Genomic DNA, 27,519 nt, shown 5'->3' with positions numbered 1-27,519 from the left:
CAGAAGGACAAAGTCCTTTATGCTGATGGTCAGCACTGCTTAGGGCTGTCCTGGAGGACTGTGTCTAATGCTGGACTTCACAATAAAAGAGGGATGTGGAGACTTTAGCAAAGGTTCAGAAAAAATTCCTAAAGGTTATTTATTATTATTTTTTAATCCTCAACCGAGGATATTTTTCTATTTATCTTCAGAAAGAGTGGGTGGGAAGGATGCGGGGAGAGAGAGAGAGAAAAAAAAAAACATCATCCATGTGAGAGAGACACATCGACTGGTTGCCTCCTGGGTGACCCAGACGAGGGCCCAGGACGAACTGCAACCGAGGTACTTGCCCTTGGCAGGAATAGAGCTCGCAATTCATTTGTCCGTGGGCTGACGCTCCAACTGCTGAGTCAAACTGGCCAGGGCTAAAGGTTATTTTTTTAATTAAAAATGAATCATCAAATTGTGTAGCATTATCTAGTAAATAGTCATCCATCCACTGATACAAGCAACAGAGAGATTTTCACTTTTACAGAAATAAATATTGTGTGACTAAGTAGAGGAAGAGAAAAGAATGTCTCTGGGGCACAAGTTCTCCACCTTAGTGGCACATTGCAATCACCTGGGAAGGTTTTAAAGCTCCCAGTGCCAATTAAGTTGGGATCTTTGAGGGCATCAGGACTTCATAAAGCTCCCCAGGTGATTCTGGGCTGAGAAGAGAGCAGTGTGTCTGTGACTGGACTATGCATTAGCGCCATGCAGGAATTTTGTTAAAATGCAGGTGCTGATTCAGTAGGTCTGGGTTGGACCAGAGCTTCTGAAATTCTAACAAGTGCTCAGGTGATGTCTAAGCTTCGGTCCATGCACCAGGCTTTGAGTAACAAGGGACTAGAGGATTTTGAAACTAGAATAAGTTCTCTCCCAGTAAGACTCCATGGTCTTATTTCATACCATCTCACAGTCTCTATGGCTTTATGACATTTGTCAACATGCAAAGGAGATAACTTTGACCATTATAAACCAGTGAAAAGAAAACCAACCTCAAGAACATGACTTTGAATGAAAATATTCAACAATGATCAATATACCCTTGAATGGAAAAGTATTTACAGAATTTGAAGAACAGAAATGTTCCTGACTTTTCTGGACAATCTCACCATTCTGATTCTGTTACTCTTTCCTCAAGATGGCTTTAGTAATAGTAGAGTCACCATGATGGTATCTGGTCAAGTCCGAGAGCAGCTGGGGTGTGCCAGCTGCATCTGTGCTCCTAACATCTGGTCCAAAGCAGAGCCATCTCAGAACCTGAGGTTTCTCTGAGTTCTGGGCATAGTGAGAACCAGCCACTTTGTCAAGAGGATCCATTTAACAGTCAACATAATGGAGCAAGTAAGTAAAGCAAAAATTTTAAAAAATGTTTTAACTTGATTTTTAGAGAGAGAAAAAGAAAGGGAGAGAGAGATGGAAGCATCGATAAGAGAGAACATCGATTGGCCGCCTCCTGCACACCCCCCACCAGGGATCGAGCCCACAACCTGGGCATGTGCCCTGACTGGGAATAGAACCATCGAACCAGGGACCTCTTGGTGCATGGCTCGACACTCAACCACTGAGCCACACCGGCTGGGCCAAAATTTTTAATTTTAAAAATTAAACACATCCACAGTGATATTAATAGCTAACCTAAATGACAGAGCTTTGCCTGTACTATGTCATTTAATCTTCTCAACAACCTTATGGGGTAGTTACTATTATTATCCCTATTTTACAAAAAGACAACAGGGCTTAGAGAAAGTGAGACACTTGCCTGAGGCCTCAAACTAACCCACTTCTGTTTGATGCCAGAAACCACACAGGAAGTTCACCCATGTGAGGATAAACCTAGCTTGCTGTTTGGAATTTTCTGTGGATGATTCTGCTGCTATAAACCGTGTGTTCATGTTTTCCCTTGGCTGAGGTCTAAATATTTTTTAAAAGCAACCTTTTAATATTTTAATTAGCCTGGTTCCCCAAAGATAAAACTCTTTAAAGTTCTGATGTTAACTTAATCCTCTTTGGGTTATCATTGAAAAAGATCAGCCGAATTGACCTTGACAAAACCGCCTGGGAGGCTTGGGGACAGATAGGCCCTGGATATCAGTGAACACAGACAACTGCTGTTATAGGAAGGGGCATTTTCTGTGCCTTTGATAGCAGGCAGAGATGTTTCTCTTGACAAGAGGCTGAGTAAAAAAACTTAATATCCATCTTCAGTGTGAATAGAATCATGTCCTACTGACATTAGATCCTCCGCCCGTGGGCACACCAGGCTGGCTGCCGAGGGGCTGCGTGGGCCCACTCAGTGACCGTGATAAACAGAGCGTGACAGGCCGAGTTACTTCTCCAGAAAGGGCAGGCTCACTCAGCTCACTGGCCAACGGAACTAACCAGCCACACGAGACAGCAAAGGCCCGCGGTTCATGTAACACTTTCCGAAGGACAATCAGGGTTTCCAAGATTTCAACCCAAAATGCAGAATTTGCTTGAGAAGAACAAAGATCCATCAGCTTTGAATCAACGTGAGAACAAACAACTTCGTACATGACAGGCATAAAGCATTGCTGTCTTGGCCTGTGCCTGGGAGAGATGGGGCACCCTGACCCACCGGGGCCGGCTGCCTCCCTCACCCACGCAGCTGGAGCGGCTGTGACCACCTTTGGCCGGGCGGAGGCACAGCCCAGCTTGGCCTGGCAGCCCTTCCCTGGGATTTTGAGAGAGAGAGAAATATTGATGTGAGCGTGAAACACTGATGGGCTGTCTCCTGCACACCCCCTGCCCGCAACCCGGGCATGTGCCCTGACCCGGAATCGAACTGGCAACCTTTTGGTTCACAGGACAACACCTAACCAACTGGAAGTGGAAAGGAATCTACTCTCCCCATGGCCGGAGGAGGGGCGGAGGCTCTGCAGCCATCCCCCCCGCCCCCAGGAGGAAGGACGTCTGCCCAGCACAGACAACGAAAAAGCCAGGGAGACTAATCAGGTGCCAGGGCCCAGTTGTTCCTGAGGCCCAGCTTCGGATTGAGTTGTTCAGTCTAGAGACTCTGAACTAACCAACTCCCCCTTTGCCTTATCTAGTTTGGCTAAGTTTCCGACTGCGGCTCTCCACTTGGTTTCCAGTGTCCTTTCCTCCAAAGGGGACAAGCAGTTCCTTCCAGTGGGAACACAGTTTCCTCCTATTTCACACCAGCGGCCCACGGCCCTATTCCCAAGGGATTTGGCCCTCAGTCTTCTGCCATGTGGTCTTAAGAAAAAGCTACGAGTTCTAAAATTTCTCTTTTGGGGAACATTTGCATTTTTTTTTTAAGTCAATAAGGTGGTGAGTGCAGGTACTGGAGGGGACAGTGGGTCTTCCCGCCATTGCCCACAGAACATCACAGTGTGGACCCTAGAAGATTCGGAATGGAAGACATGGGCTTCATGGAACCTGCCTGACAATGCGTGAGGTACATTATACAGAATGCTCTTTTCAAATTAATCCTCCCGGTCACAGTTAGATGAGAATTGCTAGCCCATTTTGTAGTGTAGCTAAGAGATATTATGATTTTTAACTATTTTCTAATCCCTTCACCCATATCCTTTCTCTTACCATTCAAACATCCATGGGGACTTCCTATATGCCCTCCCCTTAGCGTAGGGCTGAGAAGGAAGGAAATTCATGGTGTTTGAGTTCAAAGGTAGATATTAAAGATTGATAGCAGATTAATCTGACTTTTAAATTTAAGAGCTATACCCTTGAATAATTTTCTTTCTTTTTTTAGTTCTAAAAGCCTGTCTCTGAATATTCAGGGCTAAAGATAAGAGGACCTGGAGTCTAGACTGTATTCTATAAACCGGGGTCAGCAGGCTATGGCCTACAGGGGTCAAGTTTTATAAATAAAATTTTACTGAAACCTACTCCCACTCATTCATTTATGTATCGTCTGTAACTACTTTTGCACTAGGACAACAGAGGTGAGTGGTTGCAACAGAGAATGTATGGACCTCAAAATCTAAAATATTCATTACCTGACCCTGTTTGGAAAGTTTGGGGGACAGTGGACATCATAACCTCTGTTTTCCAGTCTCTTCAATCTTGTCTCTGGAGTAAATTCTGGAGTGTTCCTGGCAGATTCTCACACATAACACAGATCAGAGAACCTCTGCATAAAATAGACAGGAGGGCCCTGGCCGGTTTGGCTCAGCAGTTAGAGCGTCAGCCCACGAACCAATGAGTCGTGGGTTTGATTCTGGTCAAGGGCAAGTACCTTGGGTGCGGTTTGTCCCCAGTCCTGGTTGGGAGGCAGCCATTCGATGTGTCCCTCTCACATCGATGTTTCCCTCTCTTTCTCTCCCTCCCACTCTATCTGAAGATAAATGGAGAAGTATCCTTGGGTGAGGATTAAAAAAAAACATAGGAGGAAGAACACAAGAAGAGGTGGTATTTTCTCCCCCACAAAGGACATAAGGGTTTGACCTACAAGAAGAGGGGAGGAATTTAAGGACTTAGACGTTTCTGGGCCCTGGAGAACTTTCTGAGTACAAAACCCACCACCCTGAACTAAGTCCAAAAGAGGAAGTGGGAAATACAACCAGAGATCACTGGGAGGGACAGGGAGAGCAGAGGAATCTTTGCCTGCAGGTGAAGGGCCAGGCAGCAGCCTCAATGCAGAGCGGTCTTCAGGAGTATCCAGAAGTTTCCTGTGTCCCCCAAAAAGGCTGGAGGTGATTGAGAGGGCTGGCAGCCTGGATGAGTTCACAGCAATGACACAGGAATACCATCACCGAATGGGCTGGGACATACATGTGAGACGCCAACAGGACAAAAGCATCAGCAGGGACAGAGCCAATATCCAAATGCTGTCAAGGGTTGAGGATGTCACACGTCCTGGATGCTCCACCCTTAATGACTCTTGGAGCCCCAGTTTCACCCCCAGAACTCAGATTACCCTTGGAGAGAAGGAGGAAGAGGATGGGATTGTTGTCTAAGTGGTTTTCAAAAAGTGCTGAATGGGCTGCTTGGAGCCTGTACCTCACTGTTACCAGTAATTTCTAGCTTATCTTTCAGAAGTTCTGCCCCGATGTCGTGTCATCAACACTAGGACCCAACACCGGTGTCTGAGACAGCACTGTCTAACAGGATGTTCTGCTGCAACAGAATGTTCTGTATCTGCTCTGCCCAGCGTGGTAGCCACTGACCACAGGTAGCCACATGACCAAGGACATTTTTCCTTTTTTTTTTTTGCACAGATAGAGTAGGAGGGAGAGAGAGCGAGAGCGAGAGCGAGAGCAACATTGACGTGAAAGGGACACATCGAGTGGCTGCCACCTGCACGACCAATCGGGGCCGGGGACAAACTGCAACCGAGGTACATGCCCTTAGCGGGAACCGAACCCGGGTCTCTCTGGACCGCAGGCCGACGCTCTAACCGCTGAGCCAAACCGGCCAGGGCAAGAATCAAATTCTTAATTCTATTTGATCTTTATTAATTTAAGTTATAATTTAAATAGCCACAGTATAGATCTAAGAGGTTAGGTTATTTTCCAGGTACAAAATGTACTAAAACCACTTTAAAATTCAAAGGAGTCACTGAAAATGTCCAGTTTGAGGGGTGGTGGACCTTGTGATCTCTGTTTTCCAGTCTCTTCAGTCTTGTCTCTGGAGTGAATTCCTGGAGTGTTCCTGGCAGGTTCTCACACATAATACAGATCAGGGAACCCAAATGAAGAAGCAAAACACAGATTGTTTGACATGAGGAGGCCTCAGGAGCTTTTATTTGGATCCTCACAGGCCATCTGGTGCTAGTATGGGAAGATGGACAAAAAGATCGGAGATAAGAGAAAAAAAAAAAAAAAAAAGCAGATCAAAAAGGAAACCCAAGGTGAGGAGTAAAAGGTGGAGGCGCAGGGCCGGGGTGGGAGGTGTGCACCTCCGCAGCTGCCTGGGTTCCCATCCTCCTCCGCGCACCCTGCGCCCTCCCCGGCCGCCCACGCCCAGCTGTGTCTGGCCTGCCCGCACCCCTTCTTTCCTGGTCCCAGCCTGCAGTTACTGCCCCCAGGTGCGCTGTTTGCACTCACCTCCTGTGACTTGATCCTTCTCCGAGCTGTGAGTGGTAATTTGCCAGCCTCCACGCGGTTTCTTTGTAAAAGCCAGGTAGGCTGGGTGTAATGTTACATCGCCGAGGCTCCTCAGACAATGGCAAAGGAAATAGAATTCACCAGGGAACAAAGGAGTCTGGGCCCACTTCTCTGTTTTTCTTTTTGGTTAATCCTCACCCGAGGGTATTTTTCCATTGGTTTTTAGAGAGAGGAAGGGAGGGAGAGAGAAACATCGACTGGTTGCCCCCTGCACAACCCCAAGCTGCAAGCAAACCCACACCGTTTGGTCTGCGGGCAGACGCGCACTGTTGAGCCAAACCTGCTAGTGTAACAGCTCGCTTCTCGTTAGCCTAGGAAGGTTCTCAACACTCCTAATGCCGCGACCCTTGAATACAGTTCATGTTGTGGTGACCCCCCAACCATAAAATTATTTTTGTTGCTACTTCATAACTGTAATTTTGCTACTGTTATGTCTTAGGCGACCCCTATGAAAGGGTCATTCGACCCCCAAACAGGTCGCGACCCACAGGTTGAGAACCGCTGCCTTAGATGCTGGTGTGGGGTCCACTGCAGGGCTGGGGGAACGGAGGCTGTGCCCAGGCCGGGAAGGAAGGGGCTTGTTGCAGAAGCTCCTGGGGTCGGTGCTTAGCAGACCCGAGTATGGCATTTGCTCTAGTGCTAAATTGAGATTCAGGTAAGGAAGCAAAGGCTGTGGCTCATTCACTTAACATTGCCAGTTGGGATCGACAGTCCTGTTTTAGAAATCAGGTTTCCCCACCCCCTTCTGTGGCCTACGTTGCCTTGGAGGAGTTTGTGAAAATGCCCATTCCCTTGCCATGTTCCTGTCTCTGGGAGACATTTAGGAAGGACTTAGCAAGTCAAGGATTTTGGAATAAAGTGAAGCGGTGTTGTGGGCACCTGGGGAGGAGTAGGGACATGAGAGAGGGTCAGACACTCTTGGGTGAAAAGCATGATGATGGGTCAGCAACTCCCCTTCCTTAACCAACCTGCGAGACTTCGCATTAACCCCTGGGAGCAGCTTGCTGTCTACCCTCTATTTAAAAAACAAACAATTATGGCCCTGGCCAATTTGGCTCAGCGGTTAGAGCGTAGGCCTGCAGACTGGAGTCCCAGGTTCGGTTCCCACTAAGGTCACGTACCTTGGTTGCAGTTTGTCCCCGGCCCCGGATGGGGTTGTGTGGGTGGCAACCACTCGATGTGTCTGTCTCACATCTCTATTTCTCTCTCTCTTCCTCCCTCTCTCCCTCCCACTCTATCTGAAGACAAATGCACACAAAAAAGTCCTCGGGGGAGGATAAAACAAAACAAGCAATTATGGTTCACAAATAAGAAGTATAAGAAGTTAGGCCAAATGTAGTCATAGGGATACAATTCATGCTCATAGCCCCAGGAAGTGGGGGTGGTCCCTGGGGGTGGCCCCTCCGTCCTTGCTCCTAGTTCTTTCGGAGGGGTGGCCGCAGGGCTGGCTTCTGTGCTTCCCAGTGGCTGAGAGCCTGCCCAAAAGTACTTCAAAGGTGATTTTTCCAAAGTCATGTTTGCTACATGGTCATCTTGACTTTTGTGGTGAAAAGATTAATTTTGGCCAATTTAAACTCAAGACCCAAATGGAATTTACAAGCAGCATTTGCAGAACTATAAAACATATTTCTTGCTCTTCATTCAACTCGACTTGCTCTGGCCTGGGAAGCGTGCATCGAGGCGAAGGGCTCACTGTGTGTTCGGGGAAAGCAGTGGGTGGGAGCCCCGACCTGAGCTATCCGTCCGCCCATGGGGGCCAAAGGCTGGCTCTGTGGGTGCTGGGGACACGCAGGGAAACACAGCCCCTTGCTGTTCAGGAGGAACTTTTAGCCAGTGTGGTTATGGCTTTAACGAAGTCGAAGGTACCATGAAGAACCCAGCAAGAGAAGTTCATCTGAATCCACACATCCCAAGACAGACATGGGAGCTGGACTCCTGGAAGTATGGTGTCAGCTGACCTGCTGACAAAAACGGTGTGTGTGTGTGTGTGTGTGAGATTGGAGGACTGAATGCACTCATAGCTTCCTGACGCCCCAGACTACCTCCCAGTAGCCCAGCCAAAGTGCCGGCCTGGGGGCCTGGGCTGGGGGCCGCCCTGGGGAACAGTTAGAGCAGTTTGAAACGACAGCGACAGCTCTGAGGAGTCTGCCTCTGCTGTGCTCGCTCCCGTTTGCAAAAAAGCAGCTGCATCGGACTGGCTGTGCCTGCTCCCCAATCCTTGGTCCCGCAGAACTGGCTGGGACATGGGAACATGTCTGGGAGGCTCCAAGGTGGGGCTTTATCTGATGTCTCCATAGTAATAACTATCACTGAGCTCTAATTTGGGAGCAGCCCTGAGTTAAGCAATTAACCGCAGGCATGGCTCAGGGTAGAACCAACATTCTGCATCAGCTGGTCACTGCCTTTCTTCCACCCCCCCTTCATTCACTGGCTTGTCTCATAACTGTACAGCATCTAACACTGCTCCTCAGCGGCAGGAATGAAGGCTTCCCCACATCTTTATCTTCTACAGGGATTAGCTCGGGGCCTTGCACGCACTGTTGGAAGTGTTAAGTAAAACCCTCCAGCTACATACTGGATGTGATGGGACTGAGTGCTCGCCACACTCACAGGTGACCTCACCTTATCCCATGTGACCTAGGTCGAAGGTTTGCTCTGAGTCTAAGGCAGCTGTTTCACAGTCTGGCCATGGCTCGGCCCAGCAGGACGAGAATCGATGTTGACTGGCCAGCCACTTGGATCCTCTCTTTGGGGGAATTTGGATTAAAGGTCTGTGGAGGGAACCCATGAGTTGGTGGCAGCCGGAATAGTAGAAACAAGTTGAGTCACAAATGTTGGTAGAATCTTGAAAGTGACCAGCAATGGCTGCCCATGCAGAAGGCTGGAGCTGTCACACCTCTGAATGATGCATCGCTGAGGCTTTGCCTAGCTAAAATTACATGCTATATTTAGGAACATGTTTACTCCTCTACGACCATCATCCAAAGGTATAAATGCTGTAAAAGATTTTGGAAAGAAAAGCAGCTAAACAGTTTCTTAGCTGAGCCTGTTGTTTTGAAATCCAGGACACAGGCAAGCGCTTTCCATCACGCTGGCTCTGCTTTTCCCTCCCCTTCCTAACCCAGTTCCAAGGTCTCATGCGGCTGACTGGAAGGGGACCTCTGGCCCTGCAGACTGCTCTTCCTATATTATAGGTCACTGCCTTGCTCTCCAGAGGGGCTGTGAGTTCAGAAATCAAGCTGTATTTGGATAAACTGCATGCAGGTTTGGCCAGGGAGGGGCACCCCTAGGTTAGGGTAGATCCAGCGTGGGGTCACCGTGCAAACAAGAGATACCTTCCAGTCTGCAGGTGCTTTTTGTTGATACCTAAGTAATTTTTTTCTTATGTTCATTGTCTTTTTCTATCGTCATTATAGTTTACTTGTCCCCAGATATTGGGGAATTGAAAATATTTAGTAAATCTACATATATCCACATATTCTCCATTTAAGATGCCATCATGTTTACATGATGAACATTGCAACTGTGACACGATAAACAACAAAAATGACTACATTCTAGAAAATAAAAGAAGTCTTGGGTTCAGCTAATAACATGAAAAGCTAATACCATAACATCACCTTGTAATACTTGATCCCCTTTCCCAGCTCACTGCAGATCTGAGGACCTCCAACGCGGATGCAGTGAGAACAAATAAAAGGTCATTGAGTTTTCATTAGGACATTTTTATATAAATGTTGTCCAGAGAGTTCTGATCATAGGTTGGTGCATCTGGGCTGGGACTTAAGAGTGTGGGGTTCAGAAGCAAGGCACTTCAGATTCTAATCAAGATGGAGTATCCAGGACCAGATTTATCCTTCCACCCAAAGCAGTTACGGATACAGACAAATTATATGAAACAAAGGTTTTTGAGACATTGGACAATCAGGCAATAAGGCACAGGAAGCCCCCCTATGAGAAAGCAAAGAGAAAACCTGAGCCCCGGGAATGCCCCAGCGTCCTGCCTGGGGAGAGGCTATGGCACAGGGAGGTAGAACCACGTGGGGCCTGGTGACCTCCCTGTGTTGGGCAGAGTTGGGAGTCCAGGGAAGCCAAGGCCACTAAAATTCTCAGGAAAGTCTCTGAGAAAGCTGAAGAGAGGACCTTTAGAGATTTGCAGAGGTTCGTGCAAGTCTGCAGCCGAGTACCAATCAGCACGACGCATGTGAGGATACTAGGTAAAGCCAGGACGAACCACCCACCACTGGAACGTGGTAAAAATATTCCAAATTTTCAGTAGCACACTTTGCTACTTCAGTTTGGGAAATTTAAAATGTACCACTCTCTGTGTGATGAATGAGGATGACAAGTTAATGATAAAACTCCTTTCGCACTGACTATAAGGAGGCCGAGAACCACATGACATGCATTCTATGTACTAGCCTTACTCCAGGCGCAGTCGTACTTTTGCTGTTCTTGGTCCTGTCTTAGTATGTGCTGCTGCCATAGACCGGGTGGCTTGTAAACAACAATTTATTGCTCCTAGTTCTGGAGGCTAAAGATCAGAAATCAAGGTGCCAGCATGGTCGGGTTCTGCTTTGGGCTCTCTTCTGGGTTGCAAACTGACAACCTCTTGCGTCTTCACGTGGTGGAAAAAAGAGCTGAACAATTCTCTGGTCTCTTCTCATAAGGGCACTAATCCTTCAAGAGGGCTCCACCCTCATGATCTAATTACCTCTCAAAGGCCCCACTTCTAAATACCATCACATTGGAGAGAGTAGGGCTTCAGCATATGAATTTTATATGTAAATGTATGAAACAAATGAACATTCAGCCCACCGCACTTCCCTGAATCCCTTTCTCAAACACACACACACACACACACACACACACACACACGATTGTATATTTTTGACAACTACCTTTTAGAATAAGGTATTTAAAAAGTCTAATCAGGATTCAATGTTTTAAGAAAAAAAACTAGTTTTGACTTTTGGAAAAGCCAATGAAACAAAAATTAGCAATGAAAGTGTGTCTATAATTTTCAGGATTGATGGAAGATAGAAATGTGTAAGATGTAAGAAAGGGAATAAAATACTTAAAAGGAGGGGACGATTGATGTAATGTTCTCTGAGATAAATGCTCTTGATAACAGATTATCAGTGTCCACTCTTCTTGCTAGGGTACACTGTCCAGACTCCAGGCCAAAACAGGGGGTTGAAGGAGACAGGAAAACTTGGGGAGGGGTGAAGCCCAGAGATGGAGTAGGAGTCGGAGAGGATGGCAGTCAGTCAAAGGCTCAGGACTGGAGTGGGGACCGACAATGAGTGGAGAATAGGGTGAGGCAGGGATGGGGTGCTGAAAGTGGGAAAAAGGGAAAGGCTTTCTAATGAAAGAGTGGACTTGGGAAATCAACTGATGTTAAAACCGGTGGGTGAGAGTTTGATGCAGAACAGACTATTTACAGTCTCAAACTATCTCCCCACAAATTACAAAGGCAAAAACAATGACTTCACAGTAGAGGTAAATAAGCAGGTATCACCTTGTGAGAGCTCAAAGGTCCTATCACCGGCAATGGGACAAACAGATGACTTGTGCCTCCTGATGTGGTGCACTAAGGACGTGACTTTAGTTCTGTGGTGGTTCTGCCAAAATTGCATAATCTGAAACTAATAATGAGAAAACCTTGGACAAATCCAAGTTGATACATAGTCTCAGAATATCTGGCTTTGCCCTGGCCAGTTTGGCTCAGTGGTTAGAGCATCGGCCCGAGGACCTATGAGTCGCAGGTTTGATTCCAGCCAAGGGCATGTACCTTGGTTGTGGTTCGTCCCCGGCCCTGGTCGGGGTCGTGTGGGAGGCAGCCAGTTGGTGCATCCCTCTCACCTTGATGTTTCTCTCCCCGGCCCTCCCCAACTCTATCTGAAGATAAATGGAAAAATATCCTCCGGTGAGGATTAAAAAAATATAAATAAATAAATAAATAACTGGCCTCTACTTGTCAAAAGTGGCAAAGTCATTAAAAACATAGGAGGCTGAAGAACTGTTAATGACAACCGAATGCAATGCATGATCCTGGGTTGAACCTTGGAGTGAGAAACAGCTATGGGGTAATTGACATTTAAATGTGGTCTGTAGATCAGGTAACTGTATTTTATCAGTTCGATTTCCTGATTGTAATGATTGTACTATGATAATGTAAGAAAACATCCTTGTTCTCAGGAAATATACATTGAAGAATTCAGAGGTAAAGAAGCACAATGTTGTCCAGTGTATTCTCAGGTCGTTCAGAAAATTTATATACCTATACACACATCACAGAGATATCCTGGACGTGGAGCAGAAACTGACAACCCTGCGTATTGTCTCCCTCTGGGGAGAAGCTAGTGCATTGTGCATTTATGGAGTACATGAAAGAGAAGGATCTGGACGTTGGAAAACCAGCCGGATAAATTATAGCAGACAGTCGCCGTAGACTGTTGCCCTGCATTCACTCGCTCTTCCGAACCGTGCCGATTTCCTCTGGGAAATCTCGTATACAGCGTTTTGTGCAGTCTTGGCGCTTTACTAAATTTTGGTGTCTGTCTCACTATGAAGCAAATACGATAGACCCTTCCTTTAATTACCTTGGTTCCTACCCATTTCCAAGCCTGGTTTTCCAGCCGTCCAATGCATCTGTGAGCTTTCTAATGGCCTTTCTATACGTTTTACTTTTGCTTAAGTTATCGAGCGTCAGGCTCTACTGCCTGGAAAAGAAGAGCCCTGGCTGATTCATCCACGGTGTGGAAGGCAGCGGTAGGTGTTCTGTATACATCGTCTCAGCAGTTCTCCCAGCCACCACCAGCCTCACGAGGAAGACAGGCATATATAAAGGCTAATTGCTGGTGCATCAGTGCTGTTATCACTGTAGAAATCAGGGTTGATCTTCACCAGCCAGGCAATAGGAAGGGGAAGAAGCAGTTTACAAGCTTTCTGCCTCTAGCCTGAGTGTCCAATGACAGGTGAGGCGGGAAGAAAAAAGGAATAGCTCAACCCAGCATCATAAAGCTGGTAATCTTGTCAACAAATGGTGCTGGGAAGACTGTATTCACCTGCAAAAGAGGGAAGCTGGAGCCCTGCCTTACACCACGTACAAGAATTAACTACAGATGGATCAGGGGTGGGGTGGGGAAGGATCCCAGAGAGATCCAGGCGAGGCTCCCTCCCTGCCCCTGCGTGGCCCCGGGCCCACCCGGTCAGCCCCTCGGCCACGATGGAGGCGATGCTCATCTTCACAGCCCAGGGAAGCCCGGGCTCTCTGAGTCCTACCAGCCTCACGGTGATGATACACAACAGGAAATGAACAGGGAGACATTCCATCTGGTATCTAAGAGAGATGAAAATGTGATTCCTAGGAGGAGGATTATTAATTGGAGGAGCTGACAACTGATTTACAGACATTATGCATCTTTATATTTTGTCTTCTGTGTGGATTCTTCAGAAAGTGAACTTGGCATTTTAGATCTGATTCAAGTATCTGTGGAAACATTAGACAAGTGTTTGAAAATGTCTGAACTGGATTTAATTTTCCATGTAGACGAGGTTTTCAATATTCTTGCAGACACCGTGAGGGAGGCAATGGTACTGGAGACCAACCTGAAGGAGACTGTTACACAAAGATGCACAAAATGAGCTGGAGAGACCTGAGGCTGACGTAGCGGGAGCTCCCCGTGCTGTATCAGCGGTCAAGAACATGATCTTCCTGAGACCCCAAGAAATATGAACATTGGTGGCATAAGTATAAAAATGCCAAACCTGCCCTTTTTTAAATGAAACAATTGAAAAGGCCATTCCCAGATGAAATCCAGGGGGAAAGGCATCTAAGTTTACCATGCAGTTGTTTACCAAAAACAGAGGACGAGAGTCTTACTGTGGCCCTTGGATGTGCGTCGAGGTGCTGTATAGCAGGGGCGTGGAAGCAGAATCACAGTTCAGTGTCATTTTCCCTGCACAGTGATTTTGAAGAAATTGAATAGTTTCAGTGTGACTTTTAAAAACCTGATTTTAGAAAGAGGAAGGAAGCGAGAGAGAAACATCGATTGCCTCCCGTAGGAGCCCCAACCAGGAATCGAACCCAACACTCCAACTAACTAAGCCACACCGGCAGGAGCCAGTGTGATTTTTTTTTTTTTTTTTAATCCTCACCAGAGGACATTTTTCTATATTTTGTTCAGATAGAGTGGGAGGGGAAGAGAGAGAGAGAGAAACATCGACGTGAAAGGGACACATCGACTGGTTGCCACCCACACGACCCAACCAGGGCCGGAGACAAACTGCAACCGAGGTACGCGCCCTTAGTGGGAACCGAACCCGGGTCTCTCCGGACCACAGGCCGATGCTCCAACCGCTGAGCCAAACTGGCCAGGGCTGATTTTTTTCTTTCTTTTCTGAACTGCATTCCTACGCCCACTGAAGGCATGCCTCTGTATACTGGCGACAACAGTATTTCGAAAAGTGTTGGAGACATTTCTTTACATTATATACAACCCAAAATGTTGGTGTTTGTATGGATGACAAGTGCAGCATTCCTTAATTCTATCTGTTGTCACAACTGTTATTTAAAGATCCAAATATGTATTGCATGAAAAGATTATGATCTTTCCCCTCTTAGTTTAAACTCCAGGGCAACTGGACTTCTAAAGCACTTCTGTTTGCCTGATATCTACTTTAGCAATAATTTTTTTTACAACTCTCTGATTCAACAAAGTAAATAAAAGTATTGCTTATCACTGTTAAAAAAATAAAAATGGATCAAAGACCTAAATTTAAAAGCTGTATAACCCTTACAATAAAACACAGCTGAACATCTTCATGACCTTGGATTGGGTGATGATTTCTTAGGTGTGACACCAAAGCACAGGCAATTAAAAAAAAAAAATTGGACTTCACCAAAATTAAAAACTTTTATATATCAAAAGACATTAGAGTAAACAGTGTAAACATCAATAGAGTAAAAAGACAACCCACAGAATGGGAGAAAATATTTGCAAATCATGTATCTGATAAGGTATTGCTATTTATTCAGAATATATAAAGAACTCCTATAGCCCTGGCCGGTTTGGCTCAGCGGTGGGAGCGTTGGCCTGTGGACCAGAGAGTTCGGGGTTCGGTTCCCGCTAGGGGCACGTACCAAAAAAAGAACTCCTATAACTCAACACACCAAAAAAACCAAACAACCCTATTAAAAAAACCGGCAAAGAGCCCTGGCTGGTTTGCCTCAGCAGAGTGCCTGCCCTCAGACCGAAAGGTCACAGGTTTGATTCCTGGTCAAGGGCACATACCTGGATTGCAGGTTTGATCCCTGGCCCCTGACAGGGTTGTGCGGGAGGCAACCAATTGATGTGTCTCTCACATTGGTATTTCTCTCTCTTTCCCTCCCTTCCACTCTCTCTAAAAATCAATGGAAAAATATCCTTGGGTGAGGATTAACAACAACAAAAAGGCAAAGAACTTAGACATTTCTCCAAAGAGGCATAAATAGCCATTAAGCACATGAAAAGATGCTCAACATCACTAGTCATCAAGGAAATACAAATCCAAGCCACAGTTAGAGACCCCAGCACACTGATTAGAATGGCTATTATTCAAGCAAGCAAGCAAACAAACAAACAGAAAATAAGTATTAATAAGGACGTGGAGAAACTGAAACCCTCATGCATTATTGGTGGGAATGCAAAATGGTGCAGCCACTATGGAAAACAGTCTGGCAGTTCCTTAATAAGTTGAACATAGAACAAAAATATCACCCAGCATTTCCACTCTTAGGTATATATCCAAAAGAATTGAAAACAGGGACCCAAACTTATACACACCCATGTTCATAGCAGCATATTCATAAAAGCGAAAACCCAAATGTCTATCAATAGAAAAATGGATAAACAAACTAGTATATACATCATGGGAGTTTTAATATTCAGCCATAAAAAGGAATGAAATTCCCACACATGCTATAACATGAAGCTTGAAAACATTATGCTAAGTGAAATAAGCCAGACACAAAAGGACAAAGAGTGAATGATTTCACTTATATGAAGTATCTAGAATAGGCAAATTGTTAGAGATAGAAAAAATAGCAGTTGCCAAGGGCTGAGGGGAGAATAAAGAGTTTGTGCCTAATAGGTATGGAGTTTCTGTTTAGGATGATGAAAATGCTCTGGAAATAGTGGTGATGGTTAAACAACATTGTGAATGTACTTAATGCCACTAAATTTTATGGTTAAAATGACAAATTTTGCAATTATAATTACGTCAAAAGGTAATAAAGCTGGTGAGATCTTACCTAAGAAGTTAATTTGGGTGGTTAATGTTGATCAAAGATGTTTGAAAAAAAATACTTTTTTCCCCCTAGCTTGAGAATTTTAACAGGTTATTTTAAATCATGCTGGGAAAGAAATCCAGTCGATTTTAATTTTTAATATTCTTCAATTTATACAAAAATCCATATTTTTAGAATTTCTATTTGATTTGTCTTTTCCCTGAACCACCAGAAAACGATTAGAAATGACTGACATCAAATTTGGAGTCTTAAGGTAGTCTAACTTACAATATAGGCTCTGTGGCAAACAAAATTCACTTTAGTGCCTCAGAAGCACCTCCAAGAGCTGTCTCATTATCTAGAGAAGAGTTAACCACGTTCCTACTGGTGTGCAAAGCTTAGAGACAGCAAGGGTCTCCACATGAACTGCCTACTGAGTCTCAAAGGCAGAAAGGCTGATTACAGGTGTGGACGGCAGGGAGGACTCTGAAAGGGGCAGCTGTAGCATAGCTCAGGGTCAGTGACAGGTGGGTTTATTTATTTAACATGATTCATTATTCTCCCCTGCAACGTGGGGCAGGACAGCTGGAACAGCAGGAAGATGAAGTGTCCAGTGAGATAGCAGAGCCCATGCTGTAAAGTTCTGCTTTTGATTTTTGCTCCCGCTTAAATTCAGATAATTTCTACTCTAAAGAATCACAAGTACTGCCCTGGTCGGTTTGGCTCAGCGGTTAGAGCGTTGGCCTGCGGTCCCGAGAGACCCGGGTTCGGTTCCCGCTAAGGGCATGTACCTCGGTTGCAGTTTGTCCCCGGCCCTGGTTGGTCGTGCGGGTGGCAGCCACTCGATGTGTCCCTTCACATCGATGTTTCTCTCTCTCTTCCTCTCTCCCCCTCCCACTCTACCTGAAAAATAGAAAAATGTCCTCAGGTGAGGATAAAAAAAAAAAAAGAATCACAAGTACTGAGAAGAAAATAGGGTGTTTTACCTCATGTCCTAGCCACAACTGGTACAGGTTACTGCTTTAGAATGGAAGGAAGCAGAGCACCGTGGGGGGAGGGAAGCTCTCTCATTAAAACAAAGGGGTTTTGTAATGTTTATATCCAAATGATCATATTCACAATGAATGGACTTGATTAATAGCTTTAAAAGCAGTTCAAAAATATGCACATAATGATAAATCTTAAGATAGTAACATCAGAAACAAGTTGCTAAATAAACTGAAGTCTCTGTTTAAAATGATGAAATATGTTGTCCATTGTTAAAACTTGGAACATGATGAACTATCAAATACCTGACTGCTTTTAGCTCTAACCTCACCTCCTGAATGTTAATGTGACTTTGTTTTGGCGGGGCGGCGGCGGCGGCGGCGGCAGCAGCAGCAGCAGCAGCAGCAGCAGCAGCAGCAGCAGAGGTAGATAGAGCAAACAGGAAACCTCAAACAGCATTTCATGTGGTCCCCGCCTCGGCTTGCAAGCACTTGCCTCCAAGTGCACAGTTCAAATTTGACCACAGCGCCTGGCCAGGTGCTAGCCAGGTCAGCCCAGCAGGGCTCAGCCAAGGTTATGAAGAATGTCTTCTACGTGGACCCACGCAGGTCTGCCAGACTGCCAAGGCCACATCTCTTCCTGAGGCCCCAGGACACTCCACTTGGGTGGGGAACTTGACAAATTTTCCTGATTGGACATCAGCCAAAATTATTTAAAGACTGTTAGGTTTGGGGCAGCACTGCACTGGGTGGTATATGGGCGGAAAACAACTTCATGTATTATTGAAATGCCGCTGTCCTGACAGTAAAGCTGATTTGAGATAAGCAATATAATATAACATAACTTAGAGAAAGCTCTTTTCAAGAAGCAAAGGACATAAAAAGCAGGCTTTCTTAAGGATGTACCTCTTTCTCAGTCCCTTTAGGTCAGTGTGTGGGAAGTTCCTGCTAAAACCAACATCCTCACTGGCCTCAGCTGCCTTCCTTAGTTAGCTCTCCTGTTTCTTCTGCTTAGAAAACTCTTCCTACCTAGCTCTCTGCCAGTGCAACTTGAACCTCACTCTAAATGCTGGATGTTGCACTCCATCCCCAAAGATGCAGGAACACTTACAATGAGACATTCCCTTCTGGTCCTAAACTCTTTGCTATTGGCACTTGTTCAAGTAAGACTGTCTCCTGGAGTGGACATAACACCAATACCACTTTCTGCAGGCACCCCCCCCCCCCCAGGCTTATTTAGCCATCAAATGCATATTCGGCTGCCAGTTCACAAGCATTCCTTTCTGTTCTTTTTAAGTCCCTTGAAGTTAGATGTGATACAATCCAGGTGGAGGGAACAGCTAGAGCAAGTACCTGTAAGACCCTAGGTCTTGAGTGAAACAGGAAAGTTCTGGGGATAGCCAGGAAGGAGACCAGTGTGTACAAAGCACACTGAGGTAGGTCACACAGGTCATAGGGATTAGAATATGTAGGGGGCTTTGCAGGCCACCTTAAGGACTTTGGCTTTTACTGAGTGAAACAGGAGCCATCGCAGGGAACATGGACTTACAGTGTGATCTTCCAACTTGACTTTTACTGCTGAAGGATTTTTTAAAATTCCCAGGTCATTCTATCTTGTAGGCAGGTAGCAGGTTGAGAACCAGAGAATAAAACTGATATAAAAGGGAAATCTGCATCCTTATCTTAAACCTCATTTTAACTGCATTCCTAATCGAAACATACAAGTGAGAGTTGACAACTGAAGTTAGATTACCTCCTTCTTTCCCTAATACTTTGGGGGGGACATAATGGAGGGAGAACAAAAAGAGACTTGACTAATCTACCAACCAGTGATGCATTCTTGACTGCTATAAAACCTAATAATTTATGTGGCCTAGGTTGACTAATTCCATATGAATGTCAGAAATTATTTATCTCCCTTTTTTTCCCTCCTCCAGTCTCTTTTCCTTGTCAAAAAAGAAAAATGCCAATTTCACTAAATTTCAGGTAAAAGTCTAAGATAATTACAGATTCAAAGATTAAAAAATACAATTATTTTCACATAATGTATTCACATTTTTCTACCTAAACATACGATTTTTGAGCAAGTGTTTCGACTTTCGGTCCAATAAAACTAAAATATCAAGACAGTTCAAGCAGATTTAGAGAACCAACTATGTAATCTTCAAAAATTGCTACTGCCTTCTTCTTCATCTCCAGTTTTGGAGATTCCCCCCAGGAAGTTCCCTTCTTGGAGCCCTGCTTTCCTGAGGTGCAGGATGTACTGATACAGTGATCCCGGTCAGATGCCACGTCTAGCTGGTCATGAAGCAGGCAAAGTTCTCTGAAGGTCAAGTTATAAACTAGTAACAGTATTGACAGGGACTGTGGAGTTGACAAGGATATTGATACACTCATAGCCGTACTATCACTAAACAGTCCAGTTGTAAAAAATCAGGATAGAACACATGGCAAATGCTTAGGACACCTAAGGATGCAGAATTCAATGCCCTCAGACTTTGCTAAAAAATATTTACAAAAGTCCTAAATCAGAATGTACTCTAGGAACTTACACATTTAAAACAAAACCAAAGGAAACAAAGAAAAAAAACAAGGCAAACATTCTGATTTCAGACATACAGTAAATGCTAAGAAAGGAGGCCACCAAGCAGCGTCCTTCTGTGGTCTAGGCACAGCAGCGGTTTTACTGCCCTTGTTAAATGCTAAGGCCTCCCTCTCTATTTCTATTTGGCTAAGGGTCACTGCAGCAAAGAGTCTGTCAAAATACATCAAGGAAGGCAGACAGTTAAAAGCTGAATTTACACCGATTACATGAGACTTTTATTTGCCTAAATCGACAAGTTTCAAAAAACCGCTTCCCCATGTGCTTCTACTACATGCAATTACTAAAACATATTAGTTGTTTTGTTAGGAATGTTCTGGAGACTTTTAGTTTTAAAAAAACCTTTGTTTTGTTGGTAAGCAGTTAAAATATCAATGGCCATAATAAGAATTCTGCTTTAATAATGATATAGTAAATCTTTGTTTTCTTCATTAAACATAATCAAAGACACATTCAAGACAGTTACACTGAGAATTAAGAAGACTAACAATCCTGGAATAGTTTCAGTATACTATTGTAAGGTACACATACAACTCCTTTGACCTAGAAGAGTCACAACTCTTCTAGCAAACTTTTTGATTTTAAATACTAGACAATTTTAATCAGATTATCAAAACAAATAGCAAAATGTAATACAAAAACAATCTTCAGGAAGGGCACAGCATGGCTACAACCTAAGCCAGTTTGTCACCTGGATGAAAGTTAGAGCCCTTATCTACTTTAACAAAGGCTGCACTTAAAAGAATAGTTCACAAACTTTAGTGATGTCTCAGTCACAGACTGAGTTGGATCCATACACCTCAACATCTTTAATAAGATATTTGAAAGGAGCTCTCCATTCACCTCAATTATGCAATTCAAAATAAAACATTAAAATCATTTCCCTATCTTATCTTTGTTTTATTATAATCCTGCCTGAACACTAAATTCAGTATTATTTCCTTTCCAGGTCACTGCTGATGTAACACCTCTCACACCAATGTCTAAGCAGAAGTTGAGCATCTATGAAAGGTTGGACAATATATTAGTAATTTAAAATAAATTATAAATTTGGTATTGTCTATTTTATCAATACACATTTGCAAATTTGTTCACATATATATGGCTTTTCTTTAAACCTGTCATCTAGTTCTAAGGATCAATTCTAAGGAGACATTAAATTGAAATGTAAGTAATTAGAAGTACTGACTTGTACTCTGATCATTCAAGAATTTCAGAAACTAGTAAATTGAACCAAATAAAACTGCCACTTGGTAGATCAGAAATGGTCAAATATTGGACATTTCATTGGTTCGAATTAACACCTGGAAAAGCTTTTGTGTAGTTACCAGGAAAGATACAGGAAAGTGCTTTGGTCTGGAAGACCCAAGCCTAGACCTAAACTATAGCAGAGAACAGACGACACACATGTAGTATTGTTTAGCAAATCCACTATTTAGGTAATAATACAGCTATTAACATGAAACACTAATAAAAAGCTTTTTAGATACTCTGAATCACCTTAATAAGGTATCAGAACAAATAAATATAAACCTATGTAGACAAGCAGCAGCAGCAGCAGCAGCAGCAGCAGCAGCAGCAGAACATATGTTTTTTGGCAAATAAACAAAGTCCTACGGAGGACATGAAAGCCAAGTTTTTCTGGGTAATCTATAGACTTTTTAATTGGAATTGAAATTTCTGTGATTTAATGAGAATTTCAGTCTAAGCTATTAAGCGGTAACAAGGAAAAAGGAGAAAGATGAGTACCCCAATATTAGTTTCTCAGTAAGTAATCAATTAAGGGGAAAAATAATTGAAATAAGTTTAATTAAAAAAACCCACAAAAATCTAACTTCAACTTTCAAATGAAAAATGACAAAACAAAAGGGTACACCTTGGCAAGTGAACAGGTACTAGCTACACATAGCTAAGTAAATCCTTATCTGTCTCAACCTTCCTTAGTACTAAGACTTGCTACCATTGGTTAGGAGGCCTCATTATTGTGTTTTCATCACAAATTTTACAACAAACAAAAGAAGCTCTTGTAGTCACCGAAGTTCACTTACATCACCAATTCAATGTACTCTAAAATTTCATTTAATTGTGCAAGCCTCTAAAATAAGTCACTTTCAGACAAGAATAAACACAGGTAATAAAACCTGGTTACTTTACAAAATTAGCAAAGGAAATAAATATCCTAAACACACACACACACACACACACACACACACACAGTCTACTACAAAGTGGGTACTATGTGGAGAAGTTCTTTTGCAGACCACTCCCAATTCCCAATTTCAACTCTTCAAGGGAGAAATATATATATAAAATAATAATAAAAAAAAGACAATGGGAATGTTCTTGCCAAATTGGAACTACCTCTGTTTTCTTTATTTCTGGAACGTTTTCATTGAAAATAACCATTGATCCAAACTTACTGGCTTTCAGTCATCTTCCTAAAGTCAGGAAGAGAGAGGTCTAGTTCAAATTATGACTATCAGATCCATTTTTTATAGTAAATTAATTAAGTTCAGTTGAAAAAATTTTTAAGATTTCCTAGAAACTAATTTCAAAATTTCTAATTTCTAGCCAGAATAAAAATGCTGCTTGCAGTATCAATCATAAATACACACACGTTATACAATTGCCTGTTTATTTAGATGCACCAGTTTTGAAAACTAGAGATTATTTCTACTTTTCATCTCACATATAATTCGCAACCATTCACAGGCTGAATAAAATTTCTTTGATGGACTTGAAAACAAAAAGTACACTCTTAAAGTTAGAACTGAACTAATTTCTTTAGGCCAGGAAATGGTACATAATACAAAATATACATTTATGGAATTTCTTTAAAAGTCTGGATTACATAAACTGCAGAGTTGGTGAGTTACTGTGGAGAATTTTGTTATACACCGTACTTTGGAAAAATGTTTCTGCAGTTGTATTAGTTTTGTTACACTTATAGATTAAAAAAATCTATCTATATTATTATGCAACATGCTTTCAACATGTATATGGTCTTTCCACTCATAACATTTATACAAATTCAGAGAAATCATTTCAAGAGTGAAACCAAGCAGAACAGGATATATTACTACAAAAAAGGTATTTTCTTTTTTTTTTTTTTATCCTCACCCGAGGACATTTTTCCTTTTTTTTTTTTGTTCAGATAGAGCGGGAGGGAGAGAGAGGAAGAGAGAGAGAGAGAAACATCGATGTGAAGGGACACATCGAGTGGCTGCCACCCGCAAGACCAACCAGGGCCGGGGACAAACTGCAACCGAGGTACGTGCCCTTAGCGGAAACCGAACCCGGGTCTCTCGTACCGCAGGCCGACGCTCCAACCGCTGAGCCAAACCGGCCAGGGCAAAGGTATTTTCTTATTGTTGACTTAGTTAAGGGTTAACCAGCTAAGAAAATGAGTGCTGCTTCAAAATTCCCATAAATGGGAAATAAATAAACTGTAACCGAACATCCAATTTTGGCAACAAATGCAACAAGCTAATGAATTTTTTCATGGTAGGTATATTTTAGTAGAAATCTCATTAATCCTGTATATTGGTGGCTACATGTTAGATCCCATTTTAACATTCTGCACCAGTAAGAAAATATCTAGTTCTTTGGAATCTGAAGTGAATTAAACATTTAATGAACTCTAACACCAGGAAGCTTGAATCTTAAAACCTGAGTGAGATCTGACAGTTACATGGGTTGTTTGTGAATATAATACATCTGCACTATTAAGGTCAGAAACATTCCAGAAACACTCAATTTGTTTTACCTCTTTTCTGCTTACTTTCAAAAGTGGCAAAATCAGAGAATAATGTTATCCTCCAAAACTATCCTCACTATTTTTTCACCTTTAATCACTCTCCATTTCCCCAAAACACAACCTTTAAAATTAATATTTTAATGTCAGATTCCAAGCTAGGCTCACATCTACTTCCTCAATTTTTTAAAAAGTAAAACAATTCCTTAAAAGAGTTAAATTATTTTAATGCCCTTTAAATATTTCTTATGGCTTTGCAGGAAAAAAGCTGATGCCCTTTTGTACTATAGTATGGGATCTTAACCAGGGCCCCCTGAACCACTGCAATATGGTGTATTTTGAGGAGTTATGTACATTTTCCTGGGTAAGAAAGTTCCTAGGATTCACCAGTCTCAAAGGGCCTATAAGCCTAAAAGGTTAAGAACAAATGCTATAGTGAATTCATGCCTAAACCTAATCATTACCCAATCTCCTACAAAAATCTAACTTCAGGTAGTACCACACAAATGCAAACATTATTAAATGTCTTTTACTGGGTCAAGAGGACTATGTAAAAAGAAAGGAAAAATGAATTTTTCTAAACATTTAGTTCAATGACAAAGATATTACTAGAAAACTGGGTTTGGAGTAATGAAAAGAACTGAAAGTTGGGTTTTGTGGTGAAGAAACAGTGAATTCATTTTTCTCAGTTGTTTCTATGTTGAAGAAGCTGTGATTTTTATTATTTCCCTTGGAAAAATCAAATTATTTGAAGCAGGGGTTAGTTTTTGTAATGGAACAGTTCTTAACAATATACAGCTGAGTCCAAGGAAGATCTTCCTGATTTTAAAAATAACTAAGAGTAATCCTCCTCTATCATCCTCACTGGCATATCCCCACTACTCCATTTCCCAAGTTTTCTTGCTGAAAAAAAAAATGTAATTGGCCTATTTTACTCTGGGAAAAAAAAAAAAGGAGAGAAAACACCAAGAAGCTAGTACAGGAAATGAAGCAACATTTCATGCAGGATAAGGACAAACAAAAATGTAATTCTGTTATGATATCAATTTAAACAACCTTTTCCTGCATCTAAGTTTTCAATTACAATTTCAATACATTTGAGTTTTTCCAATTGGCACACTCCTACCTGCTGGTAATATAATTAGGATCAGAAGCCACAAATTTAATATATAAAAGCAGGTAAAAGGGAAATCATCTGTCTTGAGGTGAAGTGGAAATGCTCATTTGACATTGAAGTAGAGCCTAATGTCTCTCATCATGTCTGCAGATAGCATTCTATTAGTAATAACTAACACTTAACTGACACATTATTCTGACCAACAAAATAATACAGTATTATATTCATAACTTTTAGAAAATGTATTCTTAAATATTTCAAGCATATTCTGAATATTTAATTTAGAACAAAGACAATCCAAAACTCATGGCACATTATTGAAAGAAATAAAGTAAAATTAAGCTTCTAAAATTTTAAAGACTTCCTAAATCCTGAAAAAACCCTAATTAGAAGACTTAGATGACTCAATTTAAAATGGTCACCTCATCAGCAGGATCTGCAAGCAAAAGTATATGAAACACTTTAAGGTTCCTTAAACCTCACATGAGTGACATTTATATACTGAAATATTGTCTAATACCAAATCCTAACATAATACTGTATAAACAGCAATCAAAACATTGAGGCTTAAACCTCTCATTCAAACTTTATGAATTAAAAGTATACACATCATGAAATTCAAAATTAAAACAAAACAAAAAAGAAAACCCTTAACCAATTTAATCATTTCTTTTAGAAATCACAAACTGAATTCCTATATGAATTTGTCCAATAAAGATAGGCAGTGAAATTATTTTTAAAAATTAAAACACATAGTAATCATTTAGTTAAAACTAGATATTAGCACTGACAGTATGTTTTCAAGAATAGAGTTTTACTTAAACTATATATATATGCCTTCAACTCAAAATACACCAAAATTTTCAGGGTTGTAGAATTCTAAGAAATTCATTACCTTTTGCTCTGACTTGCAGCTCTCAGCAGGAGAGTAAAGGCCATTTGTTATAGGCATTCAAGCATACTGAATAGACTTGAGCTTCATCAGTCCAACTTTATTTCTATGCTGAGCAAAATTTTCTTTTTAATGTGATTTTTAACTTTGTGGAGAAGATAAACAGATTTTCAAGTTAATAAAGGAAGTACAAATCAGCTCTTTAGGGCAGAGCCCTGTCTTATTAAGGAAATTATCTGGCAGAAGTAGGTGGGCAATAACTAGTTTTTTGGATGAGTGATCTAGTTATATTATTAACATATGTTAGATTATAAATTCTACTCAAGTGTAAACTCCTTGAGGGCAAGGACCTATTTATTCATTTCCTTATAGTAGAAGATACTTTGCCTAGAACAGTGTGTTGCAGATAACTACTCAATATATTTTCTGAAAAAGCTGAATTATTAGTTGGATTAATATATGGTCAAATAAATGATCACTAAAAGTACTGCTATAATTCAGATTATCTGAATTACATAATTGACTTATTCTCTGATCCAAATTTTTTATTGTTATTTAGTTAAAAAAATTATGTGGTGAAAGCAGTACACTAATTGCATAGTATTCTAGAAGCAAGTTAATACTTTATAATTAAAAATATGTTTGAAATAGTTCTAAAGCTGAGTAAGAAAAATATCTCTAGGATTTTTAAAAGTGAATGCTAATATTGAGAACTGCTTTTGTTATCTGTAAAAGTATATTCTCTAAGAAAGTAGAAATTAAGAGTTTACCTTGCTAAAACAATAAGAGATCAGTGAAACTCTTTAATGTTAGGGTAACAAGAGTCTGCTACTATACAAAATGAATCTCCTATTAAAAGCAGCAAAGTGGGTTCATCCTATTAAAACTTTTAAACAAAATACATTTTGAATAGTATATTATCATCACACAATGAACTTTTTCCCTCCAAAGAAAATAACATACAACACATCAAAAAATTTTGAGTCATTGCCCTGAGATGCTGATAGCACACAAAAGGGGGTGGGAGGTCAAGAATTTAAGTGGTACACAAATGAAGTGCACAACAGAGGTGCAAAAGTGCCTTTTAAAAGTGTGGTTGGTTCCCTACCACCACACCATTACCCCCAGGAATGAAGAACAGTTTGCTGTTAAAATGTATACTTTCTTCCTATATTTATATAATGAAAAACTACATCTGATATGGCAATGCTGACTCATGTGGAAAAGATTTAGTCTTCTTAGATCACACTTAATACAGTTTTCTCTCACTTCCAACCCTTATTTCAGTACTAATAACTTTAACAGAGGAATATTTTAACCTTTTTTTTTAATTTAAAGATTCTCAAATTTAAAAAGACTATATATGCGGTTATGGTTTAAAATATAGCTATCTATCATATATCTTACTTGTGATTTAAGATTTTTCATTTCAAAAACTAATTCAAGGTTTTGAAATTTCCAGAACTAAAAACTCAAGTCTACTTAAAAAATTAAGGACCAGGCTTCTTGTAATAGGGATTTGGTCTTCAGTACCAGTATGTTTGGTAATCAATCTATACTAGAAGCACTGCTATTCATTAAATGCACATTTAGATGCTTGCAAAGCCATAACTTAGAACATTATCATACTTCGCACTTTACCACAGATTTAGACATTAAGCATTTATTTGTAAGTTAAGTACGAAATTGGTTCTGTAATTCCAACTGTTATGAATTTCTAAATATAAATAGTGCTTGTTTTTCTTCATTCATGCTAGATTA

The 27,519-nt window shown here is 41.8% G+C and overlaps 1 protein-coding gene and 1 pseudogene across 3 annotated transcripts in view; one reads left to right on the top strand and one right to left on the bottom strand.

The window, feature by feature from the left end:
• The first annotated feature begins 7,720 nt into the window (after positions 1–7,720).
• Positions 7,721–13,925, top strand: LOC118623475 (annotated as a pseudogene).
• An 11,717-nt stretch (positions 13,926–25,642) lies between these two features.
• PPM1A (protein phosphatase, Mg2+/Mn2+ dependent 1A) overlaps positions 25,643–27,519 on the bottom strand; it is a 40,144-nt gene continuing 38,267 nt past the window's right edge. Inside the window, exon 8 of one of the 3 annotated variants that reach the window (XM_036247741.1) lies at positions 25,643–25,903. The gene's annotated coding sequence lies outside the window, so the exon portion shown is untranslated. The remainder of the gene's footprint in view (positions 25,904–27,519) is intronic. The other 2 variants (XM_036247744.1, XM_036247747.1) reach the window with 2 other exon arrangements.

Source organism: Molossus molossus, unplaced genomic scaffold (assembly GCF_014108415.1).
Source record: "Molossus molossus isolate mMolMol1 unplaced genomic scaffold, mMolMol1.p scaffold_m16_p_1, whole genome shotgun sequence".
Lineage (NCBI taxonomy): Eukaryota > Metazoa > Chordata > Mammalia > Chiroptera > Molossidae > Molossus > Molossus molossus.
The sequence above is the reverse complement of the archived record's forward strand: the minus strand, read 5'-3'. Positions and strand labels throughout refer to the sequence as shown.